General features: G+C 44.7%; 1 protein-coding gene across 2 annotated transcripts in view; it reads right to left on the bottom strand.

Annotated features, from left to right (window-relative positions):
* SLC1A2 (solute carrier family 1 member 2) overlaps positions 1-5,916 on the bottom strand; it is a 97,101-nt gene extending 91,185 nt beyond the window's left edge. The window contains exon 1 of one of the 2 annotated variants that reach the window (XM_066251273.1): positions 5,816-5,916. The gene's annotated coding sequence lies outside the window, so the exon portion shown is untranslated. Of the gene's footprint in view, positions 1-582; positions 795-5,815 lie in introns of those variants that run through there. The other variant, XM_066251274.1, reaches the window with a different exon arrangement.
* Between the last annotated feature and the right edge of the window lie 20,050 nt (positions 5,917-25,966).

Raw genomic sequence — 25,966 nt, forward strand, 5'->3', positions numbered from 1 at the left:
CTGCCCGCAGAACACTCCAGATGGGCGCATCTTCTTCCTGCCCACCACCGTCCCACCCACCCAGCCCTGGCCACAAAGAGGTTAATAAACTAAAAAATAAAAATAAAAATGGTCTGGCTTTCAAGCAATATGTGATAACCTCATGAAACATAATATCATTGTGAACATTTTGTGTGTACATTTAAAATGCAAACAGAAAACTCCATATGCTCGCAGTTCTATGAAAACTACATTGTATCAAGGTGCAAAACAAAAAGGCACAAAAGGTTTCCAGTGGCTGTGTGTCATGCTAGGGTGGTGGATGGTTTTTATTTCCACATTGATTCTTTTCTTTATGTTCAAATACAAATTAACCACCCAAAAGTAACCAAAATAAGCTGATGGACCATAGAAAAGTATACAAATTAGTCAGAGGAAAGACAAAGAACTACTCAAGCTCTAAGTAACCTGGCTGACAACGTGTGCCCTCACCTTGCCGCTGACACACTGTGCCTGGGGATGAATTTACACCTCCATCTAGAACACTTGGTTGTCAAGCCTGCCGCTGATGCTGAGAGGAGAACCGTGTGGGGAATGCATTACCTTAACCCGTCCGTGGCCCCTTTCCAGTCCACACCACAACCTTCTGCAGAGGGAAGGTGTAATTACTGAAAGCTCTGTGACGCAGTCCAGCCTATTTTTGGCTGGCAGGCGGAGCAGGTTAGCTCTTTATCCACTCCTGCCTTGGCCGAGCCTCAGAGGTCACAGAGAGGAGGTTTTTCACCCTGTCCTGGTGCCAAGCCCGTTTCTCTAGAAGCCACTCCAATGCTGCCTCTGAGGGACCAGGCAGGCTCCAGGTCACTTCTCCAAAGGACAGTCACCATCTTCCAGCCTGATATTGTCACTCCCAGCTAGAACTGGAAAATGCCTTGGGGCATGTTGTATTCAACCCCACAGAGAGCTGCCCTTGTTTTGTAACGTGCAGTGTAAGGGACACAGTTCACTATGAAAGGGTGGGAGCGGGAGAATGAGATAATAGCACAGCAGGAGAAATCTACAGAATTCAGGAGACTGGGATGAGTGGTCCAGGAAGGAAAAAGGAGGGTCTGAGCGAGGCACTAGAGGTCCTGGCAACACTTTAGGGAGACCGTTAAATAAAATGATGGACAGGGAAGACTATCCCAGCTGGCACAAGTGGCCAAAGGACCTTCGATAATAACTACAATGTCAACGGCAATAATAATAACGTGGATAGTCAGGAGAGCTAACATTTACAATGCACGGACTATAGGTATCCTCCAAGCACTCGATACCCACAACAACCCCGTGGGGTAGGTACAACTCTTAACCCTATTCGACAGGTGAAGAAACTGGAGCACCAACAAGTGATTATTATCTACCCAGAGCGACACAGTAATTGACAGAGCTGGGTCTTGATTTCCAAAACTTGGCTCTTAACTGCTTCACTGTACTGTCTTTTCCTAAGAACAGAAATGCCAGCGGCTCCATTCTGTTCCATTAGCCAGTTTGTTCTGCTGTGCGAGGCACCTCCCTGCTCAGACCTTCAGGAACATCTGCCACATCCACAGCCGTGAGGCCATGGGACTCTGGGGGGGGGGGAGAGCTTCCGGGGAGGGAAGGCGGGGTTCAGCCTGCACAGAGGGTGACAGAATGGAGAGCAAGAATCTGACAGAAGCTGGACCTGGGATGCAAGGAGCCTTGGAGAAATGCAAGCTTCCAGGAATCCCTGGGAATGGGAAGACATGCTCGGCATCCCTCTGAATGCAGGAAGGGACTTCACATTGATTTCACTTCAGTCATGAAGGCCAATGGGGTCTTATTCTACAAACTGGCAGATTTGGGAAATTTGAGGCTGACACCTTGAATTCTTTGAATTTTGATACTTTTTTCTTTAACATTTTAACAGTTCTGAAATTGAGATGCGTGTTACATTTAATATATACATCTACTATGGTGTTTCTCTTTCTACTGGAAAAACGATTATTAAGTTGTTTATGCAGCTCACAGCCAAGGAAGACTTAGAATGGAGTAGATGCAGACCTTCAGAACCTTCTGCTCATGCATGAGGGTTAAGACACTCACGCACTCGTCTGTATACTCTTAAGGCTTCTCGACTCCAGCTTCAGACTCTAGATTCAACCCCTTCACTGTCTCCCAGATCGAGCGAGGTAACTGCCAGCTCGGTTTTCTCATCTAGAGGACGAAAGGAGATGGACAACAGTCCTGCCCACTACAGACCTGCTTTTTTCTCTTTAGTTATAAATAAAATAATCATGTGAAATCCCGGGCACATGGCCAACTACTCACTAGAGTTTACTGGGTCTTCTGAGCAGGTTTGTAAGACATCCAGTCACAGAGATTCTGAAGATTCTATAGCCTTGGACTTAGCCACTGTTTCACTGTTTGGGTGTTCCTGGATGAGTGGGATGTGCCTCTGTTAGAGGAGCCCATGACTTCCAAGTTCACCCTTACGAACCAATAATCAACCCAGAGAAATCACAATTGATTTTTTTTTAATTATTCATTTTAGAGAGATGGAGGGGAGAGAGAGATAGAAAGAGAGAGAGAGAGAGGCGGGCAGGGGGAGGAGCAGGAAGCATCAACTCCCATATGTGCCTTGACCGGGCAAGCCCAGGGTTTCGAACCGGCAACTTCAGCGTTCCAGACCGATGCTTTATCTACTGCACCACCACAGGTCAGGCCCACAGTTGATTTTAACAGGAATAGTATGGGCATATGCTGCTTTGTTCTACAAAACTTATAAGGATAAGACCTTTGACATCCCTCGAGTGTCCCTGGATCATAGAAAGACTCAGTTGGAAAGAACTCACTAATGTTCGTGTGCTTCTCTGGTCCAGTGCTATGGCCGTGCAGGTGCTAAGATTGCTCAGGCTCCAGGCAACTCCGGGCTCACCTGGAGCTCTGGGGAGAATGCCCGCGGTCGGGGTGTGGGCCGAAAGGCTTGCATTCCAAGATAGCCACTTTCGGTCAAGAACATACTGCACCTTTTCTCTCTGGAGCAATGAGATTCAAGGATCCTTCTTTATCCCTTGAAAGGAAATTGGTTCTGCAGGTCTGGAATATGACTTTTCTCTTGTTTAGGCTTGTCTGGAGACATTTAGGGCAAGTAGGTGAATGGCGCGGGAAGTGTAAAATTTCTGACAATTTGGGGAGAAGAAGAGAAACAAGGGGGAAAGAAAATAGAAGCAATCCTTGTTCTCTCAGAACTGTTCTCAAACATGAAATCACTCTGTTAATTTTATTACACAAGTAGAAACTAATTTTCTAATAACACATTATATATAAAGTATTGTTTATCTAGGTAATAATTAACTCGTTACTCATTTAACTTACACATTTTTTATTGTAAGCATTATATGTAACTCTTATTATAAAACAGTAAGAGTTTTAAAGAGTAAATTTAAACCTATTTAAAGTAGTTTTAGATCCCTATTGAGGCAACTGTAGGTTTACAGTTGTTCATATGGAAAATAATGCAATAATAAACAGTAATACAAGAATAAACTCTCTGTTTCACATACTGTTGTATTCACAACTGTAGACCTACTTTTGCCCCAATCTATACAAGTATAATGACTTTCATCAGGCATGGCGAGGGCTTTGTGCAAACAAGTACATTTGGAAATCTTGGGTGACGATATCAATTGAATTTAGTTTTTCTGAAAATAGGTAAAAAGTATTACAAATCTGTTTACATTCATGGATCTGGTGACCTCGTTTTGGAAATAGGATATATCAAACAATCTCCAAGAAAAATAAATTCAATTCAGACACAGATGATCATTTGCAGCATTATTTATAACACAAGGAAATTGGAACTAACCCAGTTCAATCACTGCAAGAAGGTATAGCAAACGATGCCACAGAAATCGTGAAGGACAATACAGCTATTTATTGAAGGATATGATTTCTTACCCATAGTCCCATATGGCAACATGCTCATAAAGCAGGTCCTATACATGGCCCACAAAATAGAGCAGTGGACATAGGAAAGAAATAGAGAATAAGAATTTAGAGTAAAATGGTTTAAGTATTTCTCCTGAAGAAAAAGGAGGGTGTTGGCAACCTAAGAAGCAGATATAAGACTGAACGCGTGTACAATTATGTCAGATATCTACTGTCATATATTACAACCAGGAGATGCATTTTTAATAGTGATTCACTCTGGCTGAAGGAATTGCAGGTGATTTGTTTCCTTAGTTATACTCTTGAGTATTTTTTGAACAAGTCTCTCCAATGAGCATATAAAAATTTGATAATCGTAATAGTAACAGCCTTTTAAAAATAAAACTACAAACAAATGAACTTTAAGAAATTGGTTTTAAACAGTGAGAAGACGCGGGCCAGCATGTGAATGGAGGAAGTCATTCATATTACTGCCGAAAGGAAAACCATTAGGCTTTTCACAACTCGGTATCATCCACGATGCCCTGCACATCCTAGAAGCCTCTGCTCAGCATCCAGCTTCTCCATACTTTATCAATGCTTTCTGATTACTTAAATTATTGCTGTCAGCAGCTTCTGATAGCAATAATTCATTTGACTTATTTTTTTTAACCATCTCTTTGAGCTCCTGAAAAAATGGAAATCAACATGGAAAAGAATGGAGCATTTCAATACGTGGTCCTAATTCTGGTAAAACCTCAAAGCTGCGCCCAAAACACAGTGAACACTCGACAGACGTGTACTGAAGGACTAAATAAACAGCAGCTGTTTTCTTTTCAATTCTGAAGGAAAAAAGAAGCCATTTGAAGGGAATAAATAGCAAGAGGGGCTGATAATCATTGTTAACATCCGCACCCTGTGTTGGAATAGGAAAAAGAAATGCTTAATAGAGTCCCAGAGCGGGACATTGAGCCAAATACCTTATTCTGTTTAGCAATGTCACAAAACACCTTTCCGCCGTGAAACCACGCTGCCCGGCTTTCCCACCAGGTCGCCAAGCACAGGTGGTGGGGCAGTATCGCTTACACGTCTGCCTCTGAAACTGCTCCCAAGAGCTTGTGCACCACGGCTAACTGGCTGAAAACACAATCTTAATAAAGTCATCCACATCACCCTGCACTGGCAAATGGAAATCCGGTCTCCACACGACAGGAAAATGGCAGCGCCAGGATTCATGGGGTTTTATCTGGAGCCGTTTCTTCAATGGCGGTTGCCAGAGACACTAACATCAGAACCTCTAGCGAGAGACCAGGATTAAATGCAGAAGATATGTCGTCAAGGATGATGCCTCATGCTGTCTGGGTGCTTAGTGTGTTCAAGATATGATTATCGATGATGGTTTTGGTACAAGGTACAGCTTTTCCAATTTGTGGCTAAACATCTTATAAAAGCGTTATGTAAGCATTCATTGAAAAGGGGGAAATTCTATAAGGAAAGCTATAAATACTATTGGTTGATTCATGTGAGCTGTATTCACTGAGCAGCTTGCCTTGTGGTACATTGCTGGGCACTAGGGTGTGGAGACCTACACATTTTATCCACCATCCTGAGACATTTCAGAACCAACCGCTTTTCCTGATAAACATGTTACGCTTTCTGATGTTTACTCTTCTTTCTCTGCATCTTTACATGTCTAGGGAAGATCTGGTTCACGGGAGGAAGCTCACATTATTCCGACCCTCAAGCAAAGCGTTCCTGCCAGATAGCACAATAGGGGCGGATGAGTGTTTCTGTAATAAGCTACTCTTGCACCTTCTCATTCCTCCTCTTTCTCTAGGAACAGAAAGTGATTCCTTCCATCTCCCCGGCCCTCACAGCCCACCCACCGCAGCCCACCGGGATCTCTGACCTGACCCTCCTCTCGTCTCCGGGAACGCACCGGCCGCCACGTGGTGCTGGAGTGAGCTCTGCCCTTCCATCAGGTCCTGTTGTACCTTGGAAGGAAATCTTCCAGGTGCTTTAAAGTTGACCGAGCCAGGGTTTTGATGTCAGAGAAGTCACACACTGTTTGTTGACTGTTGTCATTGGACTGGCGCGCTCAAGGCCACTGAGTATTTGTTTGCACATTGCGGAACTATGGGAGTTAAAGACCTTATTGGGATCATCCCGGGCCTTTGATGTCCCTTTCCTCTCCTTAGGCAAGAGCTGCGGCTGTTTACGTACTTCCTCGGGTTTGTGAGTTCCCGCTCAGCTATCCCGGCAGCTTGCTGGTGCCCCTCCCAAAGCAGTCACTCTGTAACCAGACACACTCCCCTGTCACTCTACCTTCATTCCTCTGTCGTCATCCCTCCCGCCACCTCTGATCATTAGTTAACCGTTTTGACCCTGGCAGCCTTCCTCCCCGGCCTGTCACCCAGACCCATCGAGGTACTTTGTCTTTCGCTTCTAATTCCCTTTGCTTAAAGCCCCAGAGATGTCCCAGCCTTCCAGTCCCTTCTCTGTACTTCAAGTCTAAATGTCCTATATAGCTTAATGTATTCATGGGTTCCGTTGGGGGACCTCTGCTTTGTTTTCTAATTAAATGTAAAATGAAAGACCAACTCCTTGTTCTGAAGTAGATTTGAACACCAATCCCCATGTTACCTTCCATGGCGTCCATAGGGGACAGCACCGTTTCTCTGAACGGGTCCCTCAGAACACAAATCCCCTAATGGGTTTGGATACAATGGTTAAGGGGCCAAATAAGATTGGCAAGAGCTGCTCACTCTTTTTTACAGCAGACCGAGTGACCCCTTGCTCAAGCCAGCGACCTTGGGTCCTAGCTGTTGAGCTTTGTTCAAACCAGATGAGCCTGTGCTCAAGCTGGCAACCTCGGGGTCTTGAACCTGGATCCTCCGCATCCCAGTCTGACACTCTATCCACTGGATAGAGCTGGTCAGGCAAGAGCTGCTCACTCTTGAAGGCTCACAATGTGTACTAGTGCATTAAAGCTTCAACAAGTTCAGCAGGGGGGAAAAAAAGTGCTAAGCCAAGCCCACTTCCAAGGTTACTGGAGCCCAGAACACCTTTTACATTTTGTTTTATTTTTCTTACGCAAGACCTATACACACATTATAGATGTAGGGATCTAAGGAACACACTTTGGGAAATGATGGTCTGCTATTTGAAGACCAAGAGGACTTTGAACCCATGCTCCGTGGTTGAATTTGTTCTTGAGGTAGGGAGAAATAATTAAAGGCTCTGGGTCAAAGATTAGTAGGATTCAGGCCTCCCTGAATTATAATCTGACTGTAGATTAGTACAGAGAATGGAGACTCAGTTCTTCTCAATTGGGATAGGTGGCAGTGGGCAAGGGACCAGGTGGATATCTGAACCGTCATCCACCCCAGACAGATGACATCCAAGAAGCTTTGCAGGTGACCTCATGTGGAGCTGCCAGTGCATTTGCAGGATCCCCGTATCCTGAACTCTTGATCCACATCGTCTCTGTGGCTCCATCACAAGCTGCCACTGGCCCTACAATGGGCTGTTTCAATCCCAGTCTGAAACTCACAAGGGCTATTGCATCCGGGAAAGGATCGTGCTCTAGGTGGTTCTAACGGCAGCCAGAGACAAGCATGTAGCGTGTGGGGGAATCTTGTGGAGCTCACTGAGATTTCAATCCCAGTCTGAAACTCACAAGGGCTATTGCATCCGGGAAAGGATCGTGCTCTAGGTGGTTCCTAACGGCAGCCAGAGACAAGCATGTAGCGTGTGGGGGAATCTTGTGGAGCTCACTGAGATTTCAATCCCAGTCTGAAACTCACAAGGGCTATTGCATCCGGGAAAGGATCGTGCTCTAGGTGGTTCTAATGGCAGCCAGAGACAAGCATGTAGCGTGTGGGGGAATCTTGTGGAGCTTCACTGAGATTTCAATCCCACTGGCACCGCTCATGAGCTGTGTGATGTTGGGCAGATTACCTACCAACTCTGAACCTCAAATACTTCATTCATAAAGACGGCTAAAAACGTAATAATAATATCTTATAGGATTGTTGTGACAATTAAATTAATCAATATATATATACAAGTGCCTAGAACAGGGGTCGGGTCTCAAACTCGCGGCCCGTGGGCCGCATGCGGCCCGCCGAACAATTTTGTGCGGCCCACAGACTAATCCACGAAGTTCAAAATATTTTGGATAAAATTAAGTAAGCCTAGGGGCCTACTTGTATTTTTCATTTCTCTACCATCCTAGCTAGATATTAGCTTAGTTAACAGCAGCTGTGATGCGAACTACAGTTTCTGGTCATTTTGTGACACTGAAAAGTGTTGCGTAACAGTTGCCTTTTGTAGACCTAGTGCAGCCCGCGGAAGGGCTGTGATCTTGCTCTGCAGCCCACATGCTGAGTTGAGTTTGAGACCCCTGGCCTAGAACATAGAGAGCATGCACCACATGGGAACTATTATTATTGTCATCATTACTTTATTTCACAAATATTTCTTGGGCAAAATAGCCATTTCCTCTATGAGCCTTTACTGCCTTTTAGGCAATTTTTCTAGTGAGAGTTGCCATTAGATACCATGGCACATCCAAGTCAAACTGGCTTTGCAGGTATTGTGAGCTCCTTGGCAGCCTGACTACGTTCAAGTTCATCCAGCTGCAGCATCTACATCCTCTTTTGGTGACATTTATCACTCTAGGCTTTTGATTCTTCACTGAATCCTTATTCTCTGCCAGGCACATCCTGAGTACTTTCCATGCATTTGGTTGGTTTAAATCTTTCAGCAACCCAATGAGATAGGAACTACTGTTATTTCTATTTGTAGACAAGGAGAAGGCACAGAGAGGCTGAGTAACTGGCCCAAGTTCTCACAGCAGTTCAACAGCAGAGCTGGAATCTGAACCCTCAAAGCTAAACTCTTGAGTCGGTGCCTGTAATCGTCATATACTACCCTGCCTCTTCCTGCAGGGTCTCACTGTCTCTTTAAAGATGGGGCAGGGTGAGATGTGGATGTGCAAGAAAGGATGGAAAGTGGAGAGGGTAGGGGTGTGTGTGTGTAAGGCACAGGTGTAGAACCTCCTTCTGGTGTCGTGCAGAGAAAACAACCAGCTCATCAATTAGACAGGCACAGGCTGAGCAGCTTTCACATTCTGCCCTAGAATGTTCTGGGGTTACTACAGACCGTGGATGTCAGAGCAGAAGGCAGACCACAGGCTGCTGTCTGGCATCAAGGAAGGGGGCCAAGCCAGAGCCCAGGACACGCTAACAAGAGAAAAACTGCTACAGATGCCTCTTTCTCTGAGTTGCCAAAGGTTTTTCATCATGTGTGACACAGGGGCTCATCAGAGGGTTTCAAATACCATTTGGGATACAGAACCAGAGGGTGCCTTAAGATCCCTCCAAGCCGTAGGATTCTAGGACACTAGCTCCCCCAGGCGCATCGCCAACAGATCTGGCTCAATCTCAAAATGACAACAGAAGAACTAACATTCAGAGCACTTTCTCTAAGCCAGGTGCTGGAGGCTGAATTCCTCCAGCCACCTTCTGCACGGAATCCTTAGCGCCACCTTACTGAGGAGGCACAGAAAGAAAAAGTAACTTGCCCCAGGACATGTGGTCGTCAAGGATTGGAACCAGGACCTGAGCCAAAGACGGAGAAACTCACATCCAAGGTGTAGTCTCTGCACTCAACAGTTGGTGTTTGAAGAGGAGGAGCGTCCACATCTTTATTCACGGAATCATTTTCTTAGGAGCCCCTACAACGAGTCCGGGACGCAGAGCTGCACACAGCAGACCAGGTCCACGCCCTCCCTGAGTTATATTTTTTATTCTTGTGCCAGAGCCAGCAAAGATGGCAGCTCAGCAAGCCCTCAGGCAGGAGGAGGGCGTCCCCTGGACCCTGGGACCCTGCCGCTCTGTATGCAGCGGCTGGGCTTAAAACCAGTTCTCGGAACAAAGTGTGCTCTCTCTCACTCTGAGAACATATGTGTCCCCAACACAAAGGGGGAGAAGACAAACTCCCTGCTGTGCTGGAGGGGGCGTCCAACAGCAGGCTGGCAAAATGACCCCCCCCACACACACACACATACACACAGGCATTCTCCTTCACTAGCCTGGGGATGGGGCAGGGGCGGACACTGTGGGGAGAGCTAAGCAACTGAAAGTTTCCCTTCGAATGGCTCACGCAGCCATTTCTGGAAGAAACCAGTTTCAGGTGATTCATCATCTACCCGAGTTGACTCGCACTGAGAAACCAGCTCAGATACTGTGGTTAAAAATAAATCTCTGCTCACCCATCTTCTTATTAATATTCTGTAAGTGGACTAAGGCCCTTCTGCCAGCAGTGAGAAAAAGTTCATTGTAGTCAACAGTTGCTACAGTGGCTCTAACAAATCGGTAAAAGTAACTCTATAACTAAGCCCTTGCTTTCATGTCAAGAAGTGATGGAGAAATGCTAAGTACTGAGCCATCCAGAGGAGCAGTTCCTTGCTTGGACAGTCTGCTGGTGCTTGTGCACCCCTCCCTAACTGTACACATGACTTTGTGACTCGGTTTCTTCATAGGTAAGACGGAAATAGTCACAGCACCTATTGTGCTCATAGGTTAATACACACAGACCCTTATGACAGCGACTGGCACATAACATGCACTCGATACAAGGAAGCTGTCCTTACGCAAACTCAGCCTAATTCATGATATTGATGGTAATGATTAACTTCTTTTATTTCTCTTACTGTGTGGCAGGCACAGGACTGAGAGCTTACAGACACAGCACGATTTACTCCTAAAGACAGCGCCACAAAGTGGGTATTATACCCCTTTCATAGATGAGAACATGGAAAGTCAGAGAAGTCCACACCTGGCGGATGGCAGAGCGGATTTGGAACCCAGACCCATCTGAACTCAAGGCCAATGCCATGTAATCCCATTGTCTGCTTAGGGCAAGACTGTGAGGCTAGTTAACAGATAAGGAAACTGAGGCAGAGGTTAAATAATGAAACCACAGCCAGTTTTTCTGCAGAATAATATGCAACAAACATCAAAGTGGTTGGGACAGGAAATGATAGTAAGGGAACATAGAAATAACTGGCCTTCTCTCTTCATCAAAAGGCATTTCTGTTCCCTCTGAGTGTGGGCTGTATCCACACCACGCGGGCACCTCCTCTTAGAGCACCCAAAGCCCTTGGCAATGCTCCTTATACAGGAGTGATCACGTGATGAAGCCAATGTAACGACGGTCCTGCAACCTGGCCTCTCTCAGTGTGAGAAGGTGGTGAGGTCCGCATTTCTAACATCAACCATGACAGCGTCCCCAAGTCTCCACAATCATAAAGACTATATTTAGCTTCTACATGTGGTATCACTGATCTGCAAAACTTCTCTTCATCCTTCAAAACTTTGTTCAGCTGTCTCTCCTCCATACAGCTTCCTCTGACCGGTATTTCCCACTCCTGAGCTATTTCTGCTTTCTTTACATATGTCACTCTGTGCTCTGCAACACAGAGGGATGTGCCACTCTGGTTTGTATGTGTTTGTCTCCTCCCTCAGGCTGTGAGCATCTCCATTCAGGCACATATGATTTATTTCAGCAATGCATGTATGATCTACAACAGTGGTTCTCCACGGGGGCAATTTTGCTCCCTAGGGGACACTTGGCAATCTGGAGACACCTTTGGTGGTCACAGTTGGAAGTGGGAAGATGCTTCTGGCATCTCATGCAGAGAGTTCAGGGATGCTGCTAAATGCCCTACAATGCACAGAACAGCCTTTCTACAGCAAAGAATGACGCAGCCCAAAATACCAATGGTGCTGAGGTCAAAGACACTCTGGTCTATCTGGCAGTTTTCAACTAAACATTACCCACTCTGCTAATTAAAGAGTTTACTGCATCTCATACAACAGGGCTCAAGGCCTGCAGCAAATCATGCTTTGGTCCTTAGATATTTGTGGCACTTTTGTGGGAGGGTTATGCTCCCCCATCCCTGAAGACATGCTTTGCCTAGTGTCCTCCTTGGGTCCATGGGCTGAGAACATGTCGCAGATGTTCGTGATGCCCAACCCATATCACTGCCAGTGTCTGTATCTCCTTGCCGGGGGAGGGGGGCTTTTTCAGAAGCTAGAAGCCTATTCTGTACCCACACAGGCCAGAAGTAGCCCTCAACCAACAACGAGCAGGTCTAGATATGAACCTATAACACTCCTTGATGTGTTCCCCAGAGGATACCAGGACATGCAGTTTTTCCTGTCACTTCGGATTTCCCCATGGGATTAAAATGAAATTGCCTACAGTGGTAGCCAATTTGGTAACCCCTTTCTTACCCACTTCCCTGTTGGTGTTTCCTGTACCTCCCAAATAAGCGACTTGTGCTGGAGTCCTTGTTCTAGAGTCTGCTCTTAGGAACCCAAACCAATACAGAATAGAAGCAACACATGTCCCTTCCCAGAAGAAGCTTCAAGAATGTTCATAAGGGTCTGTCGTTGCTCTTTTGCCCTTTGCATCTTCAGCCTGGGCCCCAGGTGGAAGAGACATGGAGCACACCTGCAATTGGCCTGACACTAACATGTAACTGACATAAGAAACAAACTTTTGTGGTTGTAAGCCTTGGAGATTTGGGGTTTTTTGTTACTGAAGCACAACCTGGAGAAAGCTAACTGATACAGGGTTTATTGCTCCTTGAGAAGCCTTCCTAACTGACTCTATTGTAGATGATATGGCTGCTTCCTTCCCAGATGACACTGATCTAAGTACAGAATCCTGTAGCATAGCCCTGTCAGCTCCTGAAGGTTGGAAGGTGATTATTTACTTTCTTCGCTTTGTGAAGTTTCTGGAAACTCATGGTGCCTTGTGCAGTGCCAGGGAACTGGGGAGCGCCTAGAGACTGACAGACCGATCCCTGAGCTGTCTGGGCTTTACCAAGGACCAGCTCAGGCCTGGTGCAGTGCCAGGGAACTGGGGAGCGCCTAGAGACTGCTAGACCGATCCCTGAGCTGTCTGGGCTTTACCAAGGACCAGCTCAGGCCTGGTGGCTATTCTGGAAGGAGATCACAGATGAGAAACTTGGCTGGAAACGGACGGACGGAAGGACAGACACACTAAGGCTGCTCTCAGCTAGGATGACCTTGGAGGAAACCCCTTCCCCTCTCAGAGCCTCCCATTTGTCATGTAAAATATGACCCTGAGATCTTAAGTTCTATTCCCAGCATGCAGCCTTTGTAGTTTAATGAATACCAAAACCAACTTCATCTTCTTCATCTGCTGCTTACCCCAACAGCCTTCAGAACAAGCAAAATTCAGACCCAAATCCTTCAGGGAAAGACTGTCTCATCTAGTTTACCAATTGCTCATTTCACCCATAACAGAGCAGAAGAAGGGGCTGCATTCTTCCTTCCCTCTGTCCTTGACATTGGTTGCATGTGAACTCTGTGCTACGCATCAGGCTGAAAACCACCCATAGTCCATCACAGCAGTTCTCACTATCCAGCTACTCACACCTGGTCTTTACTATGTTCACCCTACCTGAATGCCACCTCTACTATTGTTTACTTAGTAAGGTCCAATGCTGATCAATTCTTTGTACTTAAATGTATTTGAGAAGTATGATTACATGACTACTCTCAATAAAAAACCAGTAACATGTCCTAAATAGAAGGTAGGCATGGAAATGAATGTCACGACAAACATTCTTATTGACACACTGAGTGACTACTAAATGCAAGACCCTGTTCTATGCACTTTATGCTTTAACTCACTTGACCTACATCAAAATTCTAAGAGGTCAGTTCTGCATTATCCCCATTTTGTAGAGAAGACCATTAAGGCACAGAGAGGTCATATAACATTCACAAGGTCACACAGCAGGTAAGTCACAGAGCCAGGAACAGGACACAGGCTGTCTGGCTATAGAGGCCACAATACTCTTAACCTCCAGGAACTAAAAATATCCAGCCAGGCTGAAAGAACTAGACAATGTCTTAGTCCTTAAAACTTCCATTTGTCAGTAGATCCCTAGTCTGGCCAGTTAATTGTATGTAGCACAGTCAACGAAAAAGCTAGAGGTGGAGAAAATATCAGAGAACCCCAAATGGAGGAGCAATCTACAAAACAACTGAGCAGCCTCTGCCAGAGTGTCCAAGCCGCGAAAGACGAGGAAAGAAGGAGAGACTCTCACAGACGGGAGGCGACCACAGAGACACAATGGCTAAATGTAGTAATGTGGGATCTGGAACTGAATCCCATAGGGAGAGGGCCTTAGTGGGAAAATGGGGAAATCCAAATGAGTTCTAAGTGCATGGTAACTGGAGCAAGGTTAATTTTTTAGTTCTAATCAGGGTCCTAGGGTTATGTAAGATGTAACCATTCCAGGAGGTGGAGTGAGGGGTATATGGAAACCGCCTGTATTATTTCTGTCATCCTTCTTAAAGTCTAAAATTACCTAACAACTTTTTTTAAAATTAAGTATTGAAAAAACAAAAATTAAAATGACAAAAGGATCAAAGCTAGTGACCTCAGTTTATAAATGAATGTGTTTGTCTTTGTAATTGTAATCAAATTATACATATTATGTCCACCTCTCTGTGCATGAGCACTCATCTTGATTCGATACTAAATCTGTTTTAAATTGTGAATTAAAAAAAAGAGCCGGCAAGGCTTAGATTTAGAACCTGACTCTGCTTCAGAAGAACAGATTACTCATCCGTGCCGCAGGCTGTGACCCCGTCCTCTGCCGCTCTCTTTGACTCACACCCTCCGTGTTGCTGCTCGAATAATCTAATCAACCCCGCAGACTGAGGGCTGCTGCCCACGGAAGGACTGCACCACTTGGAGGCTAAAGGACCACTTTGTAGGCAGAGGGGAGCTTCCAGAAATGGGCAAGCCAGGGAGACCCAAGCGCCTTCATGAGGGTCAGAATGGCTGGCGGCCGGAAAGGTAAAGGAGAAACAGAGGCATGGGTCCCCTAACTGCAGGGCACTGAGGTATACGCTCTGTCTGCCTTAGCTCATTTAATCCTCACCACAGCTCTAGGAGAAAGGATCGTTATTATCATTCCCATTTTACAGAGTAAGAAATGGAAGCTCAGAGAGCTTAAGCAACATCCCAAGGCCACACAGCAGTAGAATTGAGATACAGCAAGAAAACTGTTTATCTTGAGTGACTGTAGGCATCTTTTTTTTTTTTTTTTTTTTTGGTATTTTTCTGAAGTGAGAAGCAGGGAGGCAGAGACAGACTCCCACATGCGCCCAACCAGGATCCACCTGGCAGGCCCACTAGGGGGTGATGCTCTCCCCATCTGGGGCATTGCTCCATTGCAACCAGAGCCATTCTAGCACCTGAGGCAGAGGCCATGGAGCCGTTCTCAGCACCTGGATCAACTTTGCTCCTTGGCTGAGAGAGGGGAAGAGAGAGAGAGAGAGAAAGGAGAGAGAAAAGAGTGGAGAAGCAGATGGGCACTTCTCCTGTGTGCCCTGGCCGGGAATCAAACCTGCAATTTCCACATGTCGGGCTGACACTCTACCATGGAGATGATTAGCCAGGGCAGCATCTCTTCTTTGTTGACTTTCTTATTTGAGTCAATATGGATGGGCTATCTCTATCAACACACCCCCTGCATTGTCCTCAACTCAGCAAGTAGGATGTAGAGTGAACGAGATGAGTGTCACATAACACACACTACATACCAGATGCTCTACATCCATCATTCCCTTTAATAATTGCAAAAGGGAGTGATTATCAACTCCATATTGAAAAGAGATAACTAAGGCTCAGAACGGTTAAATAACCAGACAGCTATGAGACTACACCAGAATCCAAGCCCAGCTCCCTCTGATGGCCAAAACCCATGCTCTTTCCACTCATTTTATTTCTAAGGAAGACTCACAAGGTGAAAAATCATAAGCAGATGGGAAGAAATGAAGCTTCTTCCAACAACCTGCGGAAACGTAACCCTCAAAGACAGGCCAGAATAGGCATATTCATGAAGATTTTGTCATCCTCTCATTGATTTTGCCTTCATATTGATCACATCCAGATAATTCAGACCTTAAACCACTAGCGCAGTGTTTGTCGTCGGTTTTATTTTGCTTGCTTATTTTCTTTGTTTTTGGCCTAAATCACCTCTCTTTAGAGACCTACGTGATCTAAATGATCTAGAACACTGTAAGCAGTCTTTCCCTCACTCCAATGTGGCTTTTTCTTTAAGAAACCCAGATTCACACTCCCTTTCATGAAATGGGCATTTCTAAACGAAAACACTTGCACAGGCAAATGGAACCGGCATTGCCTTTGGATGTGTCTTTGGTAGTTTCTGCCAGAAAAATGAAGCCACACTGAACCAGACAAGCTCCCCTGCTTTAGTCCAGCCATTGGTCTCACACTTGGACATAGAATCAGCGATAGCACCGCCTCTCACCCATGAAGCGCATTTGCAGTTTGGGATTCCACAACCAGACAAGCTCCCCTGCTTTAGTGCAGCCATTGGTCTTACACTCGGAAATAGAATCAGCAATAGCACTGCCTCTCACCCACAAAGCGCATTTGCAGTTCGGGATTCCACATTCTGAAAGAAAGAGCAGTAAGTGAATTTAAGAAAGGACAGAGCTCCCGGATCCTCAAACACAGGCTTAGGTGGAAGTGGCCTGATTCCTTTGCACGGTGTTACTTCAGGGACTGATTATTCTGAAATGCTGTTTGGGTGATGATGCTCAAGACTCTCAGGAGACCCTGCCTCCTGTGAAGAGAAGCCACTCGGTGCTGCGTATTACACACCCTCCTCCAAGGGCAGAGCATCTCTTGCAATGATAAATGGTGTATATTGAATGTACTCCTCACAAAGTCAAAAAGGTGTAAAAGATAAGAGTGTGTTAAAAAAAAAAAAACCTCATATAACTCACAGTTCTCTCCAATTAAACTCTATGCAGTTAAAAGTTTGCAATCATGTGGCCCTCTCGGTAAGGGTGCATACCCAATCTGGCTCGTTTTAGCTCTGGAAAAAGAGCAGGAGAAGATGGAGGGATAAATCTGAACCTCCACAGACTGTGGATAAATGCACTAACCTCCGTAACATAGAACAGCGTCTGGCACACAGGAAATGCTCTAGAAATGTGAGCTGTTGTTGCTGCGGCTGCTATGATTATTACTAAGGTCGTTATGAGGCTGCCCGGATTCACAAAACTAGTCAAATCCTTCACCGCGTCTAGGCAATTAGATTTTAAAAAACACTGCCTATTTTTTTAAAAAGGAGGCAAACATGACATCCTGAAGGAGCAAACTCCCACCCACAAACAGCAAGGCGCCCCTGCCTCGGACATCATCGCCTTGGGAGAGACCACCTAGCAATTCGGGAGCGTAGAAGCTTTTACTCGAGGCTTGAGAAGATGCCAAGGACTTTCCGTGAGAACCAGTCTAGAGGGACATTCAATCGCATTTTCCAATGAGAAGCATATGTCCGGGGTACGCGCGCTTCCACACTCACGTATGGACGGAAACAATGCTGAGTACATTCCGTCCCAGGAACTTATTCACGCTTACTCTACACGGATTAACTTTTTAATTTAAATCCCAGAATCCTGCCATCAACCGGCCCACTGAAAGGTTACTCTGAGAACAACTTCTGGGCAATCTATGACTCCTGTGGCCATTCCCGACAGCTAAAACCAGTATTTCACGCGGTCCCAGCAGCCTGAGAGTTGGTAAAAAGCTGTGGGTTTGTTTTTTCCCCTACTCTCCACCAGTGTCATCTAACAAGTTCCCTTTAAGCATCGACAGCAAAAGACGTTGCTACTCTAATGCTTACACTGGGTTCAGGTTCATTGTCTTGTTAAGAAAGCATCTTGACTCTTACAGCAATCTATAAAAGACCAGATCTGTAATCACTCACATATTTTCATAATCCACCTACTTTCATCATTTAATCCCTTGGGGAGGTTTCCAAAAAGCCAAGTGCTCACTGGTTTGACCAGACCACCCGCACTAATCAGGTTCCTGAACAGTAAGTAGACGCAGGGCAGACCGGGCCAGATCCTTAGCTCCTCAGTAAAATGGGATGCTTCCTTGAAGCAAGAGAATCCCAGTCCCCTGGACGGCGCACTTCCACCTAAGAATTCCACGGGAAGGGGACTATTTTTTTTTTTTTTTTTTTTTTCTTTTTTTTTTGCTTTGCTGTGGAAAAACAACCCAGAAAATGGGCCTGGTCATTTGCGAGCACTAACCTTCTCCAAATATGGTCCTCGGCCTTCTCCATGGATACATGCGTGAGTTATTCTAGGTGACCTCCTGTTAAAGAGTTTTATTTTAAATCCCAACTAATCCTTGCTGCTCCCTGCACTGGTCTGATCTCTGACACAGCCTAATTCAGGTGTACAGGGAGCTGTGAAAAGACGGTGGGAACAAGTGTGGTTTGTTTCTCTCCTTCCCTTTCTTCCAGTCAATCCTGTTCCCTCAGGGACCCCCTTTGTTCTTCTCCACACAGACAGCGGTGTAGGTAAGCCAAACTAAAAACAGTCAAGAAAAGAGCCCAGTGAGTCCACAGTCTCTTGACAGCGATGGCGTTTAAGCGGCAATCTTAAGGAGCTGGGATATGTCAGCGCCTGCGCACACAGCCTTTGCTGTTTGTTTTGAGTGCCTCTGGGTATTTTTAGCATCCAAAGGGAGAAGTTAAGCTGCAAGAGGTGACTGCTATGCTACTAATGACACCCTGAGCTTAAAAGAAGCAGGATTCACAGAACCGCTGAAGCTTCAGGTGATAGAAAGCAGGACTTGACTTAAAAATCACATGTGCATGAGGGCAGAAGGAAAAGGGAGGGGGAAAGTCCTTGATAAACTAACTTGGAGTTAAGTGTGCAGACCTTAAGTGAAAGTCACCTAATTATAAGACTTTTATGAGTTTGTAATAGCTGCACCTTTTTCCCCTTTTTCCTCCCTCCCTCCCTCCCTCCCTCCCTTCCTTCTTCCTCCCTCCTTCCCTCCTTTCCTTCCTTCCTTCCTTCCTTCCTTCCTTCCTTCCTTCCTTCCTTCCTTCCTTCCTTCCTTCCTTCCTTCCTCATGCTTTCTTTTCTTTCACTGTCCCAGCATCTCCCTGGGGAACCAGCCCTTTCCATCTGCTCCTTTGAAGTGAGCCCTGTGACCCAGACCTAGCCAATCAGACAACCTTTCTATAATGGTCAGACCAGGAATGAGTACAGTATAAATAAAGTCCAGCCAATGTGACTATTCTTTGGGCTTTTTCCTAGAAGTACCAGAAAAGAGACACTTTTTTTTTTTAATTGCTGGGGTCATTAATTGTAAGGATGCTGTAAGCCTTGAGCCACCAGAAGCCATTGTTGCCTGAAACAGACAATACAAGAAAGTGCAGCCACGAGGTGGGGAGGGGAACGGATGCTCATGACCACGTGGGCACTCTTGGTCTTGCTCTGTCTGCAGCCCAATGCATCCCTAGACACCCCAGTGATCATAACCAATAAAGGTTATTGATCTTTCTCTGTGAGCTGGGATACTACAAGAACACCCCAAAGTGTCTCAATTCAGAGCTACTTTGTACTTCAGGAAAAATAAAGTACATTTATTTCTCATAGATGTCACATTGCAACCCTTTAATTTGCTGTGTTTCTCGGAAAAACATAATTTCCATATTCTGAAACAGTGTGTGAGGACTGACTTCTTACCACACCATCTCTGCCACTGAGTGGTGTGATAAGACAATGATGAAGATGATGGTGATTTTATAACAGCCTAGAGCCCTGACCAAAGAGGTCAACTCACAGTAATTATACATACGCAATCTGGTTAAACCCCCCAAACCACCTTTTAAAGCAGGTACTATAACACGCCCATTTTACAGATGAAAATACAGAGGCTCAGAAAGATTAAACTACTGGGGCAAGATCACACAGCCAGTAAAAAGTGGAGTTCAATCTCAATTCCATGCACCTACAAAGCCTGTTCAACCACTCTGTGTTGTATCTTTCCCCTGAATCACCCCCATTGCTTCGTGAACCTTTACTTGCTGTTTAACTCACAGTTTTCCCTCCTGGCCTTGTCAGTCCATCTGCATTTTCACAGCCACAGAGTGTCTGTTAAACCTATTCTGTGTCTTCCCGACCCTCTTGTGTTAAATTCCCCGTGATTCCACAGGATGATTGTTCAAGATGGATAAGAACCCATCTTCAAGATGGGGCAACCCGGCCGCTCACCCCTGGTGGGATCATGAACCCATTGCTCAGGAAGAAGGTACCTATGTCAGAAAGAACCAAGTCATTGGTTTTAACATGTCTCCTAAAAAGTAGAAGGTGAGTCATCAGATCCTATTTTAGATCTTAAGTATTATCGTTTCCAGTTCTCTAGGAATGAAAGAAACTTAAATGGTTCTTTGGAGACCGATTTTAAAGATTCTAAAATATGATTTCCCCAGCTAAACCCCACAAAGTTAAAAGTCTACAATAACTTTAAAAAATTATTAAATACATATGAAAAACCTGTATGTACAAAGATGTGTGGTTTATGAGACTGAAATGTCAGAACTAACCTAACTGCCCAACAATAATGGATTAGTTAAGTCAGTTATGTGGCTGTGATTTAAAAATATACAAATCAATTGAGTCATTAAAGTTATGTCAAGGAAAAAATATATTAGGGAAAAAAAACTAACACAATCCTAAAGAAAAATTTCAGACTTTTTAAACACTATATATGCACGCAAATTTAAAGGATATAAAATTACAACAGTAGTGGGATTACGGGTGATCTCATTTCTTGTTTTGTTTTCTTTTTCTTGTGGGTTGAAAGGGTTCTCTTTTGTCATTGCTGTTTTTTTTGCTTTGAGCAACATTATCTTTAGGTTGTTATGAAAGAGATAGACCTCATAAAGAAAAATGCTACAAGGATTAGGGAGACAGGGATGTTCCTGGGGTTATCAACGAAAAAGAAAGTAAAAACAGACCATGTGCGGGAGGGAGTCCGACTCTGGGGCCAGCTGTCTGGATTCTAGTCCTGTTATTCACTAGCTAAGGAACTAAGCAAGTTACCCAACTGCCCTGCGTCTCAGTCTCCCTGTCTAGAAAACATGGGTGTTAATAAGAGCTCCAATGTCATGGGGTTGTTCTGAAGGTCACACAAGTTAGGATGTAGGAAGCATTTAAAACAATGCCTGGCATTAGAGTATGTTCTATAGAAGTTGTTGTTATTATTATGGTATCAATCACACAGAGGATGCACCCTGTTCCATTCATCTCTACACTTTCAGCACGTGTCCCAGGGCCTGACACACAGTGGGTGCTTCGTCAATGTCTGCTGAGTGGTGCCCAGTTGGATTCCAGAGGGCAGTGATCATAGTCTGAAGAGTAGCCACCATGGTGCCATCTCACTCATGACAAATATTGCATGACATTGCCCTGCAGACCCTGTCCATGGGGCTTCTTAGTGCTGAGGGGACAGCCTTTATTCTAGTGACACATTGAGAGCACTGATGGTTAGCAGAATAAAGGTGACAGTTGAGACACGACTGCCATCTTCCTCCTCTGTCCTAGTCAGGATTCTTTTAGTTGACTGGACGAGAAATGTACTCACACACGTGCTAGCAAAAGAGGAGAGGATGACATTGTTAAGGAAGAGATATCTCATGAAATCAAAGAACAAGAAACAAAATAAAAATAGGAGCTTTCTTGTCAAATGCAAGTTGGACCCATGGTTGGATGACTAATCAACCAAGCTGGTTAGCACTGGGAATTTTTTTTTAAATGATACCGTAATACGATAAACATTTTAACTAAAAATATATAAAAACGTTCATTTGCCAAACTCTGGATGACCTCAGCTCCCTTGTGGAATATGGAAGATGACTCTTCTCATCCATGTGGCTTGTTCCTGGTGTGTCTAAGTTCTGACCTCATCCTTACAATCCCAACAGTCTTTTGAAAAGTAATGTAATGTACACATAAGTGATTATGACCTTCCTCTTTCTCAAATAAGAAAGACCAACCCCGAGGCCATCTGCACAGCATACGCCCATAATTCAAGTTGACATGTACATATTAGATCCAAGTATCCTAAATGGGCCCCAGACAGTTTCAGCTTTAGACACAGTGAGTTAGCGAATATTGATCATCGTTGATGCTTACTTGTTTCCTGTTTTACCTATCCGCTTTCCACTGTGGCGTGTCCACCAGTGTCCCAGCTTCCACGTCTGCTGAAGACTGACCATCTTTGGGGGAGAAAAATACCATCACAAAAGTCTGGCCACTTACCTGCTTGTGCTTCAGACAATTAAATATGAACTGAGAGCATGAACTAGAGAATTTGAGGGAAGAAATGGATTTTAGAAATCCAATCATCAACCTCATATTTTACATTAAGAAAAGAAGCCGACAGAGGTCAAGGTGATGTGCTAAGGTCAGAGAGCCTATAGCCGCAGAGTCTGAGCGCAGGGGTTTTCCCTACACTGCTGTGTACCTAATAGGTAGCCATCTGCCCAACTATGGCACAATTCATAAGAAAGCATTTGATTGAATTTCCCAGAAATATGTGGTTTATAGGAGGATAAACTAAAGAAGTATGTTTAAAATGTACCCATATGCTGAATGACTGACAGGATCATTCTACGTGTGAGTCTCAGAGTGAACTGACAAGAGAGTGAAATAGACATCTCCAAGAATAAAAGCTGTCCCCTAGCCTCCTTCTAAATTGTAATTTAAGAAGACCAGTAACTACCCCAGCTCAAACCATCCTTACCCTCTTCTCTGAATTAGGGAAATGGACAGCTTTTATTTTTATTATTATTATTATTATTATTATTCAATGAGGCGTGGGAGGCAGAGGCAGACTCTCACATGTGCCCTGATAGGGATCCACCCAGCAAGCCCACTAGGGGGCGATGCTCTGCCCATCTGGGGCATTGCTCCATTGTTTAGCAACTAAGCCCTTCTTAGTGCCTAAGGCAAAGACCATGGAGCCACCCTCAGCACCCTGGACCAACTCTCTCCAATCGAGCCATGGCTGCAGGAGGGAAGAAGAGAAAGAGAGAGAGAGAAGTGAGAGGGGAAGGATGAAGAGGCAGATGGGCACTTCTGCTGTGTGCCCTGACCGAGAATCGAACCCGGGACATCCACACGCTCAGCTGATGCTCTACCACTGAGCCAACTAGCCAGGGCCCAGCTTTTTCAGCATACAGAAGGGGGAGAACATGAGAAGCACATCACAGATGATTTCTTGTTTCATCCTCATCACAACTTTACAAGGAAGATATCACTCCTTTTTTCCTTCAGAGAGGCAAACTGAGGCTCAGAAAGGTTAGGCAATTTCTCCAAAGTCACACAGCTAGCATGCTTGGTTTTGAAGGTCTACAGGTTTTGCAATGCGTTTCCTCCCATTCTTCCCAGGCGGAAGGGCACGGTTTGGGATGTGAGTATTATCTCAGCACACCAATTCACCATGTGCCATGCCAGCCCACTTGCTTTCTGGACTGGATCTTTCCCCAAAGGGGTGTTCCTTCAAAGCCACAGAGCTTAGTTTCATTTCTCTCTGGTTCCCTGTATTCTCCTCAGCATCTTCTAACCAACTCATATAATAAATCTTTAAAATCCTGACCCTAAGGCCCTGGCCGGTTGGCTCAGCGGTAGAGCGTCGGCCTGGCGTGTGGGGGACCCGGGTTCGATTCCCGGCCAGGGCACATAGGAGCCGCACCCATTTGCTTCTCCACCCCCACCCCCTCCTTCCTCTCTGTCTCTCTCTTCCCCTCCCGCAGCCAAGGCTCCATTGGAGCAAAGATGGCCCGGGCGCTGGGGATGGCTCCTTGGCCTCTGCCCCAGGCGCTAGAGTGGCTCTGGTCACGGCAGAGCGATGCCCAGAGGGGCAGAGCATCGCCCCCTGGTGGGCAGAGCATCGCCCCTGGTGGCCGTGCCGGGTGGATCCCGGTAGGGCGCATGCGGGAGTCTGTCTGACTGTCTCTCCCCGTTTCCAGCTTCAGAAAAATACAAAAATAAAAATAAAAAAATCCTGACCCTACAAGGAATTTATCTCATCAGATTTAGGAGAATTTAGACAGAAGAGACAGAAGCAAGGAGCAAAATCAGCCCTTACCATTTTATTTCCCCTGGCCCTTAACCAGGGTTCCGCCTAAATTCTTAGGCTCATCTTGCCTTCCCTCATCCCTCACTCTTTTACTGCGTCTTAAAATGGACATGCCCCTTAAAATGGACATATTTTCTAGATACTTTCAGACACAACAGCCTCTCAGATACCATTATCATGAGATTCAGGGATGTTAGTGTAAATCCAAACTCAACCCTGAGAAAAGATATGTGTTATATACTTGGGTGGTTATTGGTAAAAATTTTATTTTAAAAGAAAGCAAATATATATATATATATATATATATATTTGAAAATGAAAAATAATGGCTTTAAAAGGTCGTATTAGTAATATCCTAACCGATTTCAGGATATTGACAACAATAGGGAGATACTGGTACGTAGCTTAGGGATCAACCATGTTAATTATAACACTGGGGAACAATTTCTTTTTCATTTTCTGTTGCATGAGGTTTTAGAACTTTTTCTATATATTTCTGCATTGCTGATTCCAAATCTGAAATCCTTCTTTTGGTGCATGCTCTAGTTTTAATACAATTTTAATTTTTTTTTGTTACACTTAACGGCATGCATTGGTTTTTAAATTGGAGTTAAAGAGCAATGACTCTTGGATTGAACATAACCACAAGGCAATTAATGTTTTACAAACATCACTTTTACATAATTGTAGTTGTTTTTAAATGTAAAAAATTATTATCTGATAAAAACAGCTTCTTATTTTGTTTTAAGATTGAATCATGGCTTCTTCGAGTAGGCATAACTGTAAGAATAGTCCTGACACCTTCTGTTACATATGTGGCTGTTACACACTTCAACGTCAAAGGCGCAATATTTCATCATTTGTGACACGTGCATATATTGCCTATTTTCAAGTTCCCCTTGGTGATCAAGGCAAGAATTGGGCTCCTCATACTGTGTGTCATAGTTGTGAGGAAATGCTTTATGACTGGACAAAAGGAATGTCTTTTGGTATTCCCATGGTTTGGCATGAACCTAAGGACCACAGCAGTAACTGTTATTTCTGTCTGATCCATACAAAGGGCATCGGCAAGAAAAAACGGCATATGATCGCATATCCTAATATTCCTTCAGCAGTATGACCTATCTTACACTCTGAGACACTCCCGGTTCCAGTTTTCAATGGTTTTATTTCTTCTAAAGTCGAAGAAAGTGAACATGGTGATCAAGTGTATTTTGATAAGATGCATGAGGAAATGGTTGTAGAATCTGAAGAGACTTCTTCTGATGCCAAGCAGTCATTAACCCCTCAGCAATTTAGCCAACCGAATTGAATGACTTAGTAAGAGATTTGGGCCTATCAAAGAAAGCAGCTGAGTTATTAGCCTCCAGGCTTCATAACTGGATCATTTGTGTGGATCTTAAAATGGTAAATTTCCTGCTAGGAAAACAGAGAGGTTTCACGAAGTATCTTTGCTTTCTGTGTTTGTGGGACAGCCGAGCTTGAGAGAAACACTGGACACAGAAGGAGTGGCCGAAACGTGAAGCTCTGGAAGTAGGGATGCAAAATATTGTGAATGAACCTGTAGTTAATCGAGGATCATTTTTCCCCCACTTCACATCAAACTTGGCTTAATAAAGCAGTTTGTTCAGGCTTTGAATAGAGAAAGTGAATGCTTTCAACATATTATTTCTGTTTTTCCTGCCTTGTTTTTCGAGAATATAAAAGCTGGTGTATTTGATGGACCTCAAATTCGAACCCTCATACATGACGAAGAATTTGCCAGGAAGATGAATAAGGAGGAGAAAGCAGCATGGCAGTCTTTTGTGGCAGTTACAAAGAACTTTCTTGGCAACAAAAAAGCAGAAAACTATGAACTTCAGGTTCAAAGGATGCTGTTGGCTTTCCACGACATTGGATGTAACATGAGCGTTAAGATTCACTTCGTGAACAGTCACCTTGATAAGTTTCCCAAAAATCTTGGAGCTGTTGGTGATGAGCAGACTACTGCTGGTGCATCAAACGAGATTGTCCTCAACAA

Source organism: Saccopteryx bilineata, chromosome 1 (genome assembly GCF_036850765.1).
Source record: "Saccopteryx bilineata isolate mSacBil1 chromosome 1, mSacBil1_pri_phased_curated, whole genome shotgun sequence".
Taxonomy (NCBI): Eukaryota; Metazoa; Chordata; class Mammalia; order Chiroptera; family Emballonuridae; genus Saccopteryx; species Saccopteryx bilineata.